We start from the raw sequence: 17,804 nt of genomic DNA, 5'->3' as shown, positions 1-17,804 counted from the left end.
TATCTAAATGCAAATGTTATCAACCGTCATGCATTTGTGTACCATATTTTTCATTTCTTTTTACATTAAAAAAAACCCACATTTGAAACAAATATTATAATGACTTGGGTTGTGCAGGTGAGATTTAGAAAACCCAGTTTTATAAGGTTAATCTCACCTCAGTTCAGATTATTCTAAACAATTCTCTAATGTATGAGAGCCTAAATAAAGATGAGACCTCTTAGATGCTCTAAGCCAGTGGTTCTCAACCTTTCCAGGCCGCGACCCCCAAACTAATCATATTTTAACTGGGGACCCCCCAACCTGACGAGCACTAAGAGTTGAGGCATTGCATTTTGTATATCACGGACACGGTTCTATTGTGTTGCGAGGCATTGTGAGCATGTAGATCGGCTATTTTCACAATTTCTGCCTCTAATAATTGACAATTTGGCCAATGTTTAATTTGTCCTTTTAGAGATATTAAAAAGTCCTTAAAGGAGTAGTTCACCCCCAAAATGCCATTGAGCCAATGGAGACTCATTCCTAAAACAGAAATGTTATTACAATAAATACATGCCTATTGATTCCGGATTCCGGAATCAATGGGGGGAAGTGTACTATTATCACATTTTTGTCTTAGTAATGCGACAAATAAAATAAAAATACATTATTGAACTCAAGTCTCCATGGTGTGAGTAATCAAAGAAAAAAAGTCATTTTGCGGATGAACTACTCCTTTAAACAAATAGCATCTCTCGTACCTAACTGCAACTGTAATACCAATAATGAAAGTAGCTATTTTACTTAATAAACACAATTTGTAAAATGATATACTGCTAGCTACAGCAGTGGCTGAGACGACAGGAAGAAAAACAGAGCGAACATGTGCGCGAGTGTGCATGCCATCCGTTCCGCGACTGGTTCGGCCCTCATCAAGTCGCCTTTCATCCAATGCGGCCCTCACCCCAAAATGAGTTCGACACCCCTGGTTTAGGGCATGATGTTATATGAGGTACCTCAATGGGAATGGGAGCGCATCTGCTGTTAGGTTGGTGTATGATGTGTTTGATCCAGGGGTGTTTTGAGGTGGATGCATGAGCTCTCCCCACAGGCCAACCTGCTGCTGGTGCGGACATTCTGTACCTGAAGCTGCTCCACGTTCAGGAACCTTTGGAATAAACACTAGGGACCATCTTGCATGAGATACTTAAGTTAAAGTATTAATACTGCGATATAGAAATACTCGGTTACAAGTAAAAGTCCGGAATTAAAAATGAACTTGAGTAAAAGTACAAAAGTATTGGCATCAAAATGTATTTAAAGTACCAAAGGTGAAAGTACAAAATGTTTGAGAATAGCCGATGTACAAGCTCACAACGTGTCGCTGAGTAAATGTACTTACTGTAGTTACTTACTTTACACCACTGACTAGCAGTGTGTGTGTGTGTGTGTGTGTGTGTGTGTGTGTGTGTGTGTGTGTGTGTGTGTGTGTGTGTGTGTGTGTGTGTGTGGGTGGTGTGTGTGTGTGTGTGGTGTGTGGTGTGTGGTGAGAGAACTGAGTTTGGTGAAACCGGTTGTAGGTCATCATGTCAGAATTCCCTCACGGTCTCTCAGCACCTTCATAAGAAAGCACAGCAGAGATCCTACTTTCAGACGAGGTTCTATGAGAACCTTTTTTAGGTCCTGCTCTTAAGGTAGTACTAACCTTGAGTTCTAGTGGGAAGCCATGGGCAGGACCAGCAGCGCTGCTGCTCTCGATTCCGGTCTGGTTGGGTCTGGTTGTATGGAAACTTAAGCAGAACTTGGTCCCGGACCTTCACAGGTTCTTGAAAGTTCTTGGTTCCGGAAAGTTCTGTTTCCAGGTCTGGTTTGGCCATGTAGTGGAAAAGGGGCTATGGTCTCTCAGCCAGTGGCGTCAGTTCAGAAAAAGCTAAGGTATGGCAACATGACTGGTGGGACACCAGTCATGTTGCCAAACTTGCCATACCTTAGCAACAGGCATGATATATTTATTTTAAGAAGAAGTACATATAATATATAATTATATATACCTATAATATAATTATAATACCTTGTTAAAGTGACCATTTTGTTAAATTTTGCATTTGTAGTTATTTTACTGTAATTTACCAACATAATAACCCGCACAGATAGACAAAGAGACATTCATGGATTCATATTTAGAACTAACTTTTATCTTCCCCCCTGGACCCAGGGTATGGCAGCTGCATACCCCTGCCATACCCAATTGACGCCCCTGCTCTCAGCACCTGCATAGTCTTCAATCAATACTCAAGAAAGCACAGCAGAGATCCTACTTTCTCTGAAGGGTTGGTAAGAGTCACTCAATTTTCACAACAAGTCTGTACATCGGAAGCTCTGAAAATGCAAAGAAAATAAAGTGGATTCTGTTTTTACAAATAGTCTAAGCCTTTCTAGCTTGCTGCTGAGCAGAAACGGAAAAAAAAAACAAATAAGATATTTTGAAATATCGGAGTATCTGCACAAAGCTCTTGTGAATTTCTACAAAGGATTGTAAAGACAGCAGCAATCATTGCCACAGAACTACTGTACAATAACTTGATAACACGTACTCGCTGCAAAAGGAAAAGCCCAAAACATTATTAGAACAATTATAACACTAGCTCGCACCACGCATCTCAGTTTCTTTCCAAACTGAACTGAAAAACTGATTTACATGGGGTTTGAATAAACAGTGCTAAAGTATTGTTGCAAATTACATGGACATGGACAGAAATACTGCCCATCATGGAACATGGACATTGTACACTTCATGTATTTAGACTACCTAAAGCTAGCAATAGAGTTGCTACATGACAGGTGACTCTACTCTGACCTTACGAAAAAATATATGCATTGGCTGCTGTTTATTGTTCATTCCGGATGCCCATTAGTCCTCACCGCAGTGAAGAGCTGTCTTCACTGCGGTGAGGACTAATGGGGATCCATAAATGAACAATAAACAACAAGGTCAGTGCATGTGAGCTGTTCATGTGAGTGAGCAGGACGGATATGCAAGGCTTCTTCTGAAATCTACATTCTGTCAAGACAGCCATCCATGAGAGGCTGTGAGAGGAGAAATCCTTTACTGTCAACGTATTGACTTGTATAAACGTATAAAATGTGCTAATTTGACGCAAAGTCTATAGCAGGGGCCTTCAACAGGGGGTCCAGGACCCCTAGGGGGTCCTCAGAGTTACTACAGGGGGTCCTCCAAATCTTTATGTGATAGGAACTTGTTTTTTCCCCCTTTCTTAAATTAACCACTTGAACCCTAGCGTCCATATTTTGAGAACTTTAGCCAAAAATAGCAGATCTACAGGCTCGCAGCGCGAGGCGTTGTGAGCCTGTAGATCAGCTATTTTTTGGCAAAGAGCTTTGGAGGGGGAAAAGAGCAGACTAAGTACAGTGAAAGGTCAAGTGTATTAAGTATTGATGGTTCAAGTGGTTAAATATCTGAAAACACACATAAACATGAATCCAAAATATACTGTTGATCGTGCTATCAAACAATGAAACTATATCTATGAACAGATTGTGGGGGTCCCTGCTTCATCTCTCTCTCAGCTAAGGGGTCCTTGGCCTGAAAACGTTGAAGACCCCTGGTCTATAGAACAGGATGTTATGAGAGGTTCCTCACTGGGACCACATCTGCTGTTTGTTTGATCCGGGCTGTTTTGAGGTTGGCAAAATAAGGCCGGCAGTTGCATATGCTCTCCCCACAGGCCGACCTGCTGCTGCTGCTGAAATTCATCTGATGATTCAGGGATGACACTTTACTACCGCCAAAGTGACTCAACACTCTATTCCCGTCCAAACGAGAAGCACGCATGGCGTCATATATCCGCCCAGTTCAGAGAACATTGCATTCTGTTTTAGAAGTTGTTCTACTGCCATTTACGCCACATGACTATGAGACCAGTGGTGTACAAAGTACTCAACCGCAGTACTTGACTTGTGGATACATGCTTTTAAAGATACTTAAGTATTCAAAACTACAAAATACAAAAGTATATAGACATTTTTATTTGTATTATTTATTTTTCTTGTATTTAGTATTTACATATTTCCCCAAAAATGATTTTCCAGAATTTACTTTATAAATAATATGCAACATATTGTATATCTGATATTTTCACTATATTTGAAATAGGGCTTGAGTGGTCAATTCATGATGTACTTTTTCCCTTCCCAAATTACAATATTTCTCTTTGAAATGTAGTGGAGTGAAAGTAAGGCATACGTATTCAAAAATACAAATAAGTACAGATACTCAGAAGATACAGTACTTTGTTAATCCACCACTGCTTTTTAGGCAAATAGACTGTGTGTATTTTGATTTGATACTTGCAACTTAACATAACACACAAGCACATGACAAGGTTCAAGAGCCTCATGTAATAGTGGTTCACACAAAGAATATACAGCAAACCTTTTACCAATGGATATAACACTGCTCTTTCTCTGCATGGGATTTGAAAATGAGCCCGATTTATCAAGCACTTTACAGCAAAATTACATCCATATTTTGATCTTACCGGCATTTACAAGTTAGGGGTCAGATTCAGCAATGTTTCTTGTTAGGGATTTTGAAGGTAAGACAGAAATATAAGCAAGATTTAGTCACTTTATTTACACTATATTTATGACAAGATTGATGAATCGGGCCCATAAATGTGTCTAAATTATCCATGATTGTTTGGCTCCTATTCGTAAACTTTGGTGAGAATGTGTACATTATTTCGAGGCCCTTGATGGTGATGGCATGGCCAATTCAGAAATGACCCATATTACTGTCACTATTAGCCATTTGTGAATTCTCCATACATTTGTAAAAATGGTAAATGCCTTCAAATAATATGACCCTTTTTTTAGACTTAGCATCATTATTTCACATTGCTCAACTGCAGTTCAGATTGTATAAGTTAGCTATAAGTCTAACGTTTCTTTACTTTGAACATTGCAGTGTTTGAATTCATTGCAGTTTATGATTTACTTGGGAAAAGGGCGTTAACTCAGCAAACCAGCAAATTTACTTTGTCCACAATTATGTCTCACACTAGAGAAATGAGCAATGTTTTTGACAGGAATTCATTTGTCTACTCATGGGAACCTCTAATGCACAGTCCGACCTCAGTGAACATATTTCTATCATTAACATTTCAACTGACCTTTTACTGTGTCCAAAACTGAAGAATTCAACGAACGAATGCTGTCTACTTCCATCAAATAACTCCACACCCCACAACCAGCAAGTATAGGCCTATCCTCCTTCCAGTGCTCTGTGAGAGACTTGAATCAGCACTAGCCATCAACATGTGGCTCCCTACAGTTATGGTAGACATTTCTGCTCATTTCCGCCATGTGACAGTTTAATTTACTTTTTTGGCAGAAACACAATGCTGTCAAAGTCAATGTGTTTGACACAAGCTTTGCATCTCAGTATAGCTACTTCCTCCTCCTCCTCCTCCTCCTCCTCCTCCTCCTCCCTCTGTCTCTTTCTATTCTGGGTTTGTGGAGATCCTCCCAATACTCCACACCTCCTGCTACCACCCTCGTCTGTCAGGCTCGGCGTACCAAATGTGATGCACTAATTAGTTGGCTTGGAACCAGACATTAACATATGGGGCCCTAAACGGAACCTGCCGTAAATTGTATAACTGCGACGGCACTTTGTTCCCGAGTTCCCACCTTGGCATTGTAGGTTATGTGTAGCAGGAATAGTGTTGCACATTCAGAGTGGATAGCCTACCTACAGTATAGGCGACCAGAACCAGAACCAATGGGAAAGGAGATGTGGGTTCTGTCCTGCCGGTACAGTAGCTACTCCAAAATGAGCATGGTGTGACAAGTTAAAATGTGAAATAGTCTCTATTGTTTATAAATGTCTTCACATTTCTTTTTCCTAATTTTACAACACAGATAATAGAGTAGACCAGCTAAAAAAAATACCTCAAACAAAAGAAAAGAAAAAAAGAAAATAAATAATATAGGCTACTTTATAAAATACTACTACTGATACTACTACTTCATCATCATAATAACAACAACAACAACAACAATGATTATTATTATTATTATTTTTAATCTACTTTGTCACCCCCTTCGCAAAAGCAGTTAATGTCTATGGATTAGGTCCATGCATACAGTATTTGCCTCAGCTCAGTGTATTTCAATGCATACAGAGCCATCTTGTGGCTGTTTGGTAGAATCACTCAACCAATTCATTGTATTTAATGATAGTTTAATCATGACACCAACACCAGACTCAGGTTTGACATTATGATGATTCTGTCACATGTTGTTGTTGTTGTTGTCTGTTCCATCATGTAGGCTTATTGGCCCTGTGGAGTTTGTTTGTTCCATCTATTGCTGGCCAAATAATTGCCATATTTGTATATATATATTTATACTGTGCAAGAAAGGGAAGGAAGTCCATATATGCTTATTTGGAATCAAGAAAGAAAGAAAGAAAGAAAGAAAGAAAGAATGAATTTGCACTTTGTAAACATAAACAAACATGACCCTCATCTATTGACAATATCGAGTATTTAGGAGGTGCAGATGCCTCATTTCTGTTTGACAGAAAAAAATATTCTCAAGGACAAGGACGGAATTCATTTGCAAGTGTGACTCGCATCACAACATCCACACTGGTTATCATGAGACCATTCTCTCGAGACAGAGTCTGTAGCTGGCTACTGAAGGAAAAGGAAGAGGGACAGACCGAGTGTCAGCTGGCTCCTCTGCCAGCGAGGCGTCACCTTAAACAGCTCCAATGGTAGTCCTGTAGTTGGTGAGATGCTGGACTCCCTGCCACACCTGCCTGCGGTCCTCGATCCTCCTCCTGTAGTCAGACTTGGCCTCTGTGATGCCTCTCTTCAGGTTGGTTCGGGCTGTGTTGTAGTGTGCCCTGTCCTCAGACCTGAAGGCGGTGTTCCTATTGACGTCACAGACTGGCCTGGACACGCCGGAACACCATATAAGGGCATAAAAGAGACAGACAGACAGAGATAAGAGATCTCCATATAATGTATGAGCATGAAAGGGACACAGACAGATACAACAGGTATTGCACAACTTGATGCCAATGGTGACTATTATGCCCAATGGACACACACACACACACACACACACACACACACACACACACACACACACACACACCTAGCTCAAAACCTAACCAGCAGTAGGCTACTATATCAGACTGGATGCTATCGCTATAAAACAAACATGACCAGAAGTTGTTGTGCAGTAAATCGTGCCAATAAATCAAAGGATGGTGGAAAATGTTTAATATTCCGAGGGGTTCTCACCCATTTCCGAAGGCCATAAAGGAGTGTGGATCACTAGCATCCTTTAAAATTGCCCTGAAAAACCACTTACAGGCAGCAGCCGTTCGCAACTGGTAAAAAAAAAAACTAACCTAGCCCAACCCTACCCTCCCCTGCCCCTTCTTATATACTTACTTACTTACTGTTTAGACTCTTTTTTTTTGTTCTCTCATTTTTCTTTTCTTTACATCTACTGCATAGTACTGTGTTCTATTCGTCTGTCATTCAATGTTATATGAGATACTTAAATGGTTTCCTGTGGAAATAAGCTTAGTCTTTTCATGGATCTCCTTTTAGACCTTGTACCAGTGAACTGTACCGTCATGAAACTGTACCTTTTCCTATGCAAAATTCTAATAAAGTCTTCAATCAATCAATCAAAAATTTCATAAAAAGAGAAGAATATTGTGGCTACTGTACAAGCCATCAAAAGGGGGTTCCGGTGGTCCTAAAGTAGTGGTGTGAATGGCTCATTTCAGTCAGAGAACAGACTGTCTTCAACGATTAGTGATTACATTGTTGAATGTTCTGATCATGTATGCTTTACTTTACTTTACCTTTACCACTTTGGGTCCAAAAGTAACTGCAGACAAAGAATGCTGTGGAAATAAGCGTAGTCTTTTCTAGGATCTCCTTTTAGTAGACCTTGTACCAGTGAACTGTACCGTCATGAAACTGTACCTTTTCCTATGCAAACATCTAATAAAGTCTTCAATCAATCAAAAAAGTCATAGGCCTACCAGTGACTTGTAAATAGACTAAGCCTCTTTTTGGTTGTTTTGTTGTTTTTGTTGTTGTTGTTTAACCTCTTTTTTTATTATTATTATTTTCTTTTCTGCTTTTGAAATGTTATCCAAAGGCTACTCGTTCTATCCGTTTTTCCTGTGGTGTGTGGTTCCTGTGTAAATAAGCCATAAAGCTAGGATCTCCTTTTAGTTGACCTTGTACCAGTAATTTGCGCTGTCATGAAACTACTTCTTCCTATTGCAAACTCTTCAATCAATCAATACATTACAGAGGCTGCCTGTGTGTGCGTGCAGTGGTGTCAAGTAACTATTTACTAAGTATACTGTAAGTACAGCAGTTTTCAGATACTTGAGTATCTAATACTTTTACTTCTGCTCCACTTTATCTCAGATTCAAATGTTTACACCACTACATTTAGGTATTTGAACAATTTAGCCTACTACTTTGTAGTTTTTTTTTTATTATGATTACAAAATACTTTAGCTATTAAGTAGCCTATATAGCTAAAGTATAAATAACTAAAGTAGGAATAATCAGGCTATCAAGGCCATTTGAAAATAGATTATCTACAAATAAAGCTCACAATGAGTCCTCTGCTATTTTCAAAAGATGTTTGTGAATTCCAGGATTTTATGTAGGCTTGATACTTTTACTTAAGTAAAACATTTGACGATTTGAGTAGGCTACTTTTCCCCACCACTGGCTGTGCTCGTGACAATGAGTGTGCTCGCAAATCAATCAAAAACATTCACACAACAAAACCGGACGATCAGCGCGAATTAACATATTAATTACACTGGCTGGACGCATAATTTCTCCTTTGTGAGACTTGTAGCCTATTGTATATTCTGAAGATATATGCCACACAGTCAAGAGCCCCTTAGTTTAAACCCTGTAGCATTTTAATTATAGAAATGAAAGACTAATCCAACTCTGAAACACCATTTTAAATCAGTGAACAAGTTATTACAAACAATGCATATTTAATCTACTTTGTTTAAAGTCGTGAAGACCAATTTTTATCATAGTCTTAACTTGACTAGAGCTGCTGCGCACATTAGCGCCCTCTGCATCCCCGTTGATGCGTGCGCATCCTTTCTTGTTTACAAACAGGAAATTTGTCTATGTATCCTGATATGAGGTCATATTAGCTATCAACAACATGTTTTTGTACTCAACAATCTTCTAAGGTTAAATTAAGGTAGTGGATCAAAGCTCTTCTGTCATATCCCCAATGAGACTTCAACACAGAAGTTATGGCCAAAAAACATATTTTTGTTGCAAAGGATTGTGGGAAAAGCTTAAAAAGCGTTTTAAAGCGTTTTGACACCCATTTCTAAACATTTTACACCACAACACCAAATTTGAAAGTTGTAGAACGTTGCGAGTTCTATCAGAGAAAAATATTAATAATAAAAAAATAATAATAATAACCGCGACCGACACTGATATGTGAATAGTATATCTTGGAGCAGTCTCAATTTCTACACAAATATAAGAATTAGCTCAGCCTGCGAATGCCCTTGCCAAATTTTTCAAAAATTGCAAGACAAACCCAACCTTTTCCGACTTTTATTTGGCTTTTTTTTTTTTTTGGTCTTAAATTTATGTTTGTGCAGCGGGAGCCCTGTGCGTTTTTTTTTGTAGTGGTGGGAATTTTCGTTCATTTCCGTGAACCGAATCATCGTTCGTTCGTTCACAAGATAGATTCGGTCATTATCGTTCAATCGGTCGTTCACAACTTTCGGGAAGCGGGGGGGGGGGGGGTTATTGGAGCCGGCGTTGAGCCGGTCGTCACATCATTCTCGTTCAGACCCGTGACCGATAATCAGTCGAGTTCAGTCAGTCAGTCAAGCACAAGCAGTCAAAAACACACGGCTCTTTCCTCTCTGCCTGACTGTTTCGGTCAGATGACAGACTCATGCCTGGCCTGTGAACGTGACCTGACGAAGATGATGTATTGATTGACACGCTCTATCACTATAAAACGGCCAACATAAAGCGCAAATTAACATTTCACCCGTTGTGAAATATCGCCCAGCGTTTTGTCCCGGAGCGAGTGTGTTTCTCCACCGCGGGGGCGGCGCGATCCCCAGCTCCGCAGATCAAAGCGAGAAAGCATCGCAGCCGTCTGTAGGGCTCTCCGTCTCGCTGCGTCGCCTGCATGTGTGTAGAGGGGAGAGAGAGTGGAGGAGCAGAGCAGCTCTGCTGCAATCACTGCGCTTAGAATTCTCCGTGCGACTTTTACCAAGTGAGAAAACCCCCGCAACTTTCGGGAGAGGTCGGTGGGATGGCTGTAAAAATGCGTGAGAAATGGCATGTGTGGCGTGTGGCGTGAGAAGAGGTTAAATTGCGTGACTCTCACGCTCAAAGCGTGAGACTTGGCAGCCCTGATAACACCCTTTTCACTCGCAGTCAGTCAGTCGGTCTCGGTCAATCAATCATCAGTCACAATTCTTCTCGCGGTCGGAGGCACTCTGCTGCTCCGTAACTGTAGGTCCCTGATTTCTGTTCCACCCCCCCAGAGCCCTGCACACCCCCACGCACACACAGTCCTGCTTCTCTGAGGGAGAGCCCGCCTCCAGCCCTCTACTAAATAATAAGAGTGAGAAAAATATAATGGAGGGTAAAAAACATTAAAACAGAACAGTATAAAATATAAGGGTGGGTGACGTGACGTAACGTTTTCGCTGTCCTCGGTGTCAAACATGTATAAATAAAAAATATATTTGTCAAAAACCTTCTGAATATTGTGCAGGACATTAAGCTTTATGTGAACTTACTCGAGATTAAAACATTTCATTCCTCATTTCTTCAGAATCTTCAACCAAACATGGCAAAACTCATATGGTGTGACTGTCCTGACCTTGTTTCTCAAAGTGGGAACTTGAATAAAACTAAGAAAAAGAATTGCTAAAAATCATTTGAAAATGAATTTAGGCAAAAAAAAATGTCTATTTTGAGCCTATATCTTTTCAAAGTCAAAGCATAATGTTTTCAGTCATTTCTGATCAAAAACATTTTGTCCCCCAACCCAAAATCATTTGGTGTGACACTAGTTTGGAAAAATTAAACAGGCAATTATTTGGACACCTATTGGCTAGAGAGGTCCTTCTTCTGTAAGGCTATTCAGCACTCCCAGCACAACTGCAAGACAGGTGTCTGAGGTGAGTTATGATTTTAACATTTTCATGAAATGCCATCTTGTTGAAACGTTGACAAACTCACCATTCTGGATGTCTTTTGGTGTGACACCTTTTCTTTAAAAAAAGCTTAAGTTATTTGAAGTTTTGGTCATATTTCCATGTAGATCTAGGCTGCTTTGTTATAGCTAGCATGCTGTTAGCATGCTAATGTGTACATAGTAGCCTCAAGGTAAACCTAAATGGAGAAAACAGTAATATGGTGTGACACTTAATCATATGGTGTGACATGTCTGCTTGTCACACCATATGACTTGACTGTCACACCATATGATTTATACTGTATTTAACTACAGATATAACAACAAATAACAAAGTTCCATGTTTCTTTTGTACATTTAAACATTTGTTTTAAACATTTTTACATAAAATGTAATTTAGCTTCATTCAGTGATACTTCAAATTCATCAGACAGAGCAGAAACCCCTTCACAGAAACCTTAACATATTGTTTCAATCTAAACAATATTTTCTCTTTGTCTTAAACTATACATTCCATTTTCTTTTGTCAGCTGGAAAATGACAAGTGCTGAGAGAACGAGAAAGTACAGGGAGAAACTAAACAATGACCCAGCAAGGAGAGAGGAGCCAAAGGGGCGAGACTGCCTTTTCTACGAAGAGCAGGAGGTTGTCTGTGGCATAGCAGAACCGCAACAAGGCAGCCGGTTTGCTACCCTCACCAAATACGACTGGCTGATGTACAATACAGTCTAAATGTATAATCTAATCTGATCTAATACTTTTGTACTTACACTCACTGGACTGGACTGGACAGTGGACAGTGTTAAGGTAGGACCCGAGACAAAACTAGACGTTGTGCTGCGAGAGCTTGTAGATCAGCTATTTTCAGAGTTGCGCAACCCAGCACTCTTTAGCTAGTGGAGATGTGGTGTAATGTCATGATTCCTAATTACATTTGTTCAACACAAAATGCTGTGTTCAAGTTCAGGAGACTTCGGAAAAAAGCAATTTACCTGAATGCTGAGTTCTGTTTCCACTAATTGGTGTTAATAAAATGTTGCCTTCAATGCCTTGGCTCCAAGTGTGGCTATGCGCCTTATTGTCCCTTTAGGATCCTTCTGCCGTGGGCCGGCAGAAGGTGTGCGTAGCATTCCTGTGCACATCCTCATCATCCATCTACTACTACAATTCTTTCTTATCCCATGTTAAAGCCCTACAATAATATCCTGTTCAGAAATATTAAGGCCATGTTATCCTGGGTAATTGTTTAATCAATCAGTAAAGTTCAGTACTCACTAATAGGTAGGTTAAAACACAGTTTGCTTTGACACATGAAGATATGATCATACGGTGTGACACTAAATCATTTGGTGTGACATTCCAAATAGTGAGAAATCATACCTTTATTAATGATTAAACCAAAAAAATGTTTATGGATTACATAGAGAATATTATCAGGAAGAGTCACAAATATTTGTGTAATTTTAGAGAAAGTTTTGAGAGAATACATTTAAAATATGTTGTAAGATCATGAACATGGGCCTCACACAGAGTGTCGATTATGAAAAAAATATATAGATATAATTAATTTTCAAAAAACTATAGTGGATCACTGGTTAGTTATGATAAAGGACTTTGATAAAGTGAGTAACTTAAGAAAGATGTACTCCATTTTCATTTTATGAACAATTATTTTCATGTCACACCATATGACGATTTTAGGCACAAGTACAACAAACTGCTGAATAAAGTCTGATTCCAATAAAATATCTAAAAACAAAATGTATTTCCATAAGGTTGAGAGTGAGTAGAACAAAAGTAAATAACTTTTATGCCTGCAATTTAAAGTTTTTTTAAAAACACATTTTTTGGGGCGTCACGTCACTGACCCATAAACAATTGAATAAGGAAATGGAAATAAAATAGTGTCAATAACAATCGCGTTTTTCCCAATTTAAACAAACATTTACGTGGAAGTCAAGTCTGTTATAAAACAAATAAATTGCAATAGTGATTACCACTGTGTATCCTTCCCTGGTGGTCTAGTGGTTAGGAATCGGCGCTCTCACTGCCACGGCCTGGGTCGATTTCCGGTCAGGGAACTCAACTTTATCACATCTCAAGTCAAACTCAACTCAACCTCTAAGTTTCATTTTTTAGCATACCCCTTTTCAATCACATAGAAATGTTGGAAATAAATTGTGATTTTCATAAGAGCCAATTGTTATCCAGCCTTATTGAGGCTACTCGTAATTGATCAACTTTGCCACTAGATGTAGATGGCACAGTGGCATGAAGGTGGTCAGCCTGTGGTACTGCTGAGGTGTTGTGGAAGCCCAGGTTTGCTTTGGTCTGATGATGCTTATCCTGCAACCATACCTCTGTTAGAGAAGCCAACACTGACCCCTTGTGGCCAAAGCTGAGAACACACAAAATCTATGTGGAATAAGAAATGTCTTTCAGGGGTCATCACCATGCTGGTTTGTGGTGGACATTTGTCAAAATGAAATATTTTCCCACGGACATACAAAATGAGTAGACAAACACATAAATAGCTAGCCCTAAATGACCATTACAGGTCTGTAAACCTGAGTGTACAAAATGTAACCTTACGGGTGCATCTGGTTCCATGTGTAAACTATTCAGAGTTATGGGGTCTTAAGAAAAAAAAAACATCAGAGAACTGCTATCCTAGTGGCCTCCTAATGTGCCATATAGTGTACAGACATATAGATGACCCCTGCTTTCAGCTCTTCATGTGGTTCACGTCTTCCTTCTTTATTGTCGTGCAGAAGCTCAGGTTTCTAGCTTTTTATATTGACTACCCCAGTGGTTCTCAACCAGTGGTCTGGGGACCACGTGGAACCCCCACAAGGACCACTGGTTGAGAATCTAGATGCTGGAGAGTTGGTAACCAAATGGTCCATTAGATCCGTAACTTTTCAGAAACCAATTGGGGCCTTCAACAGGGGGTCCTCAGAGTTACTACAGGGGGTCCTCCAAATCTTTATGTGATAGGAACTTGTTTTTTCCCCCTTTCTTAAATTAACCACTTGAACCCTAGCGTCCATATTTTGAGAACTTTAGCCAAAAATAGCAGATCTACAGGCTCGCAGCGCGAGGCGTTGTGAGCCTGTAGATCAGCTATTTTTTCAAAAGAGCAGACTAAGTACAGTGAAAGGTCAAGTGTATTAAGTATTGATGGTTCAAGTGGTTAAATATCTGAAAACACACATAAACATGAATCCAAAATATACTGTTGATCGTGCTATCAAACAATGAAACTATATCTATGAACAGATTGTGGGGGTCCCTGCTTCATCTCTCTCTCAGCTAAGGGGTCCTTGGCCTGAAAACGTTGAAGACCCCTGGTCTATAGAACAGGATGTTATGAGAGGTTCCTCACTGGGACCACATCTGCTGTTTGTTTGATCCGGGCTGTTTTGAGGTTGGCAAAATAAGGCCGGCAGTTACTCAACCGCAGTACTTGACTTGTGGATACATGCTTTTAAAGATACTTAAGTATTCAAAACTACAAAATACAAAAGTATAAAGACATTTTCTTATATTTAATATTTACATATTTTCCCCAAAAATGATTTTCCAGAATTTACTTTATAAATAATATGCAACATATTGTATATCTGATATTTTCACTATATCTGAAACAGAACTTGAGTGGTCAATTCATGATGTACTTTTTCCCTTCCCAAATTACAATATTTCTCTTTGAAATGTAGTGGAGAGAAAGTAAGGCATAAGAATTCAAAAATACAAATAAGTACAGATACTCAGAAGATACAGTACTTTGTTAATCCACCACTGCTTTTTAGACTAATACACGGTGTGTATTTTGATTTGATGCTTGCAACATAACACACAAGCACATGACAAGGTTCAAGAGTCTCATGTAATAGTGGTTCACACAAAGAATATACAGCAAACCTTTTACCAATGGATATAACACTGCTCTTTCTCTGCATGGGATTTGAAAATGAGCCCGATTTATCAAGCACTTTACGGCAAAATTACACCCATATACACCCATACCGGCAATTAGGACAATTCCCAAGTTAGGGGTCAGATTCAGCAATGTTATTTTTGTCAGGGATTTTGAAGGTAAGACAGAAATATAAACAAGATTTACCGGTAGTCACTTTATTTACACTATATTGACCTGTTCGTAAACTTTGGTGAGAATGTGTACATTATTTCGAGGCCCTTGATGGTGATGGCATGGCCAATTCAGAAATGACCCATATTACTGTCACTATTAGCCATTTGTGAATTCTCCATACATTTGTAAAAATGGTAAATGCCTTCAAATAATATGACCCTTTTTTTTAGACTTAGCATCATTATTTCACATTGCTCAACTGCAGTTCAGATTGTATAAGTTAGCTATAAGTCTAACGTTTCTTTACTTTGAACATTGCAGTGTTTGAATTCATTGCAGTTTATGATTTACTTGGGAAAAGGGCGTTAACTCAGCAAACCAGCAAATTTACTTTGTCCACAATTATGTCTCACACTAGAGAAATGAGCAATGTTTTTGACAGGAATTCATTTGTCTACTCATGGGAACCTCTAATGCACAGTCCGACCTCAGTGAACATATTTCTATCATTAACATTTCAACTGACCTTTTACTGTGTACAAATCTGATGAATTCAACGAACGAATGCTGTCTACTTCCATCAAATAACTCCACACCAGGACAAATTCTCACGATTTTTCAAAAATAGCAGATCTACTGAGATGTACAGTAGTGGAGTAGAAGTACTGAGAACTGGAAATACTCAAGCATCTTTAATGCAATGTACAGGTAACAATACAACAATGTACAGGTAACAAAAACAAAAAAAAACTGCAGCCTCCGCTTGCTCTCCAGCTTGCCATCTCTAGAATCAAGAGGGTAGAGAGAAAATACATTTTGGGTCAGCTAAACACTAAGGACTAGGGGTGCAAAGTGCAACACTTTATGGAATATTTCGCCATGCTTGTTTGGGGTCATGTTAACGTCTACGTCTACGTACAATAGACCGTTTGTCAGCCTTCTGATTGGTCCCTGAGACTCCCTGACTGGCCAACCAGAAAAAAACATTCACTTTTTGCTATCGGGGGTGGAGTTTGTGCAGTGGAGAATGTTGCTTCAGCCTTTCAAAAACTGTCCGCAGTGCGCGACACGGAGATCGGCCGGTACGGTGATAGCGACGGCAAGCGTCAAGCGATCTCGCTCATCATAACGAATAAGCTTCAACAAACTAGTTCACATGTACCTTATCAATGGTCTAAGAGTCACGATTGGGTACATATAATTTAAATGGCCAGAATTACGAAAAGCCAGCCTATTATGTGAGGAGAAACATTCTCTCTGTCCTCTTCCTAGTACCCAAGATGCAATGCGCTTCTCTTTCTATCTCTGATCCAGAGGATTAAACTAATTAAAACATTTATTTTTCGGGGGAAAACTACTGTTTTGCTATGTAATTACTGTACCTTTTTCTTCCCTTTTTATTAATATCACGTAGATGTGTTTTTTGTGGTACTTTATATAGCTGTAATGAGGCTATGAAGGGAAAAAAAATCGCATCCACTACCACTATAAAAGAATCTGCAAAGAGGATTCTGTCCCACTGGGATTAAACAAATTAAAACATATATTTTCGGGTAAATCCCCTGTTTTGCAATGTAACTACTGTACCTTTGTCTTCCCTTTTTATTAATATCACCTAGGTGTTTTTCCTTTGGTACTTTATATAGCTGTAATGAGGCTATGAAGGGAAAAACAAATCCCATCCACTTCCACTATAAAAACAATCTGCCCAGGGTTAATGTCCCATCATAGTAACAGGGCAGAATGGGGCGGGATTTGCAAAAGGGTTTATTGATGAGGTTAGCTTCGGTGTGGTGGATAGTCTCGTTGGCGAGACATTCATCAATAGCTGGCACAGTGCAGCTGGCAGGGGCAGGGGCAGGGCCGCCACGGGTCATAACTGAAATAAACAAATACAAACATTTAATTGTATCCGTGGCAAAGAAACACAAATTGGGTCATAGAAAGGTACAATACTAGTAAGACACCTCAGGGTGACATGCATGAAGGCAGAAGCAAGCATCACACAGCATGGCATATTGAGCACCCTACTATAGAGACAGCATAATATCTAAGGCCTATATAAGCGCATCATATTGGCAGCCTACCTTAAGCGCTACTATAAGACAGCATAGAATCTATATCCTAAGTGAAGCATTAGACAGCATAATATCTAAGCTAAGGCCTATATAAGCGCATCATATTGGCAGCCTATCTTAAGCGCTACTTTAAGACAGCATAGAATCTATATCCTAAGTGAAGCATTGTTTGGCATGGGTTCTGCCTCGGGCCATTACTCGCTGACCCACGATCCCCATGTTGCCATGAGTATCGAGGGCATAATCTTATTACAGCGAGCTCTGGCCCGAGACCCCCCACGGGGGATCTGAGGCAGAACCTGACAGTGGAGCTGGGGTGGTGGCGGGGCAGTGCTATGCAACAGACTGAGACCCACCAGCTA

The sequence above is a fragment of the Nannobrachium achirus genome, assembly GCF_963921795.1.
Source record: "Nannobrachium achirus genome assembly, chromosome: 18".
NCBI classification, from domain to species: Eukaryota; Metazoa; Chordata; class Actinopteri; order Myctophiformes; family Myctophidae; genus Nannobrachium; species Nannobrachium achirus.
Note: the sequence above shows the minus strand (reverse complement) of the source record.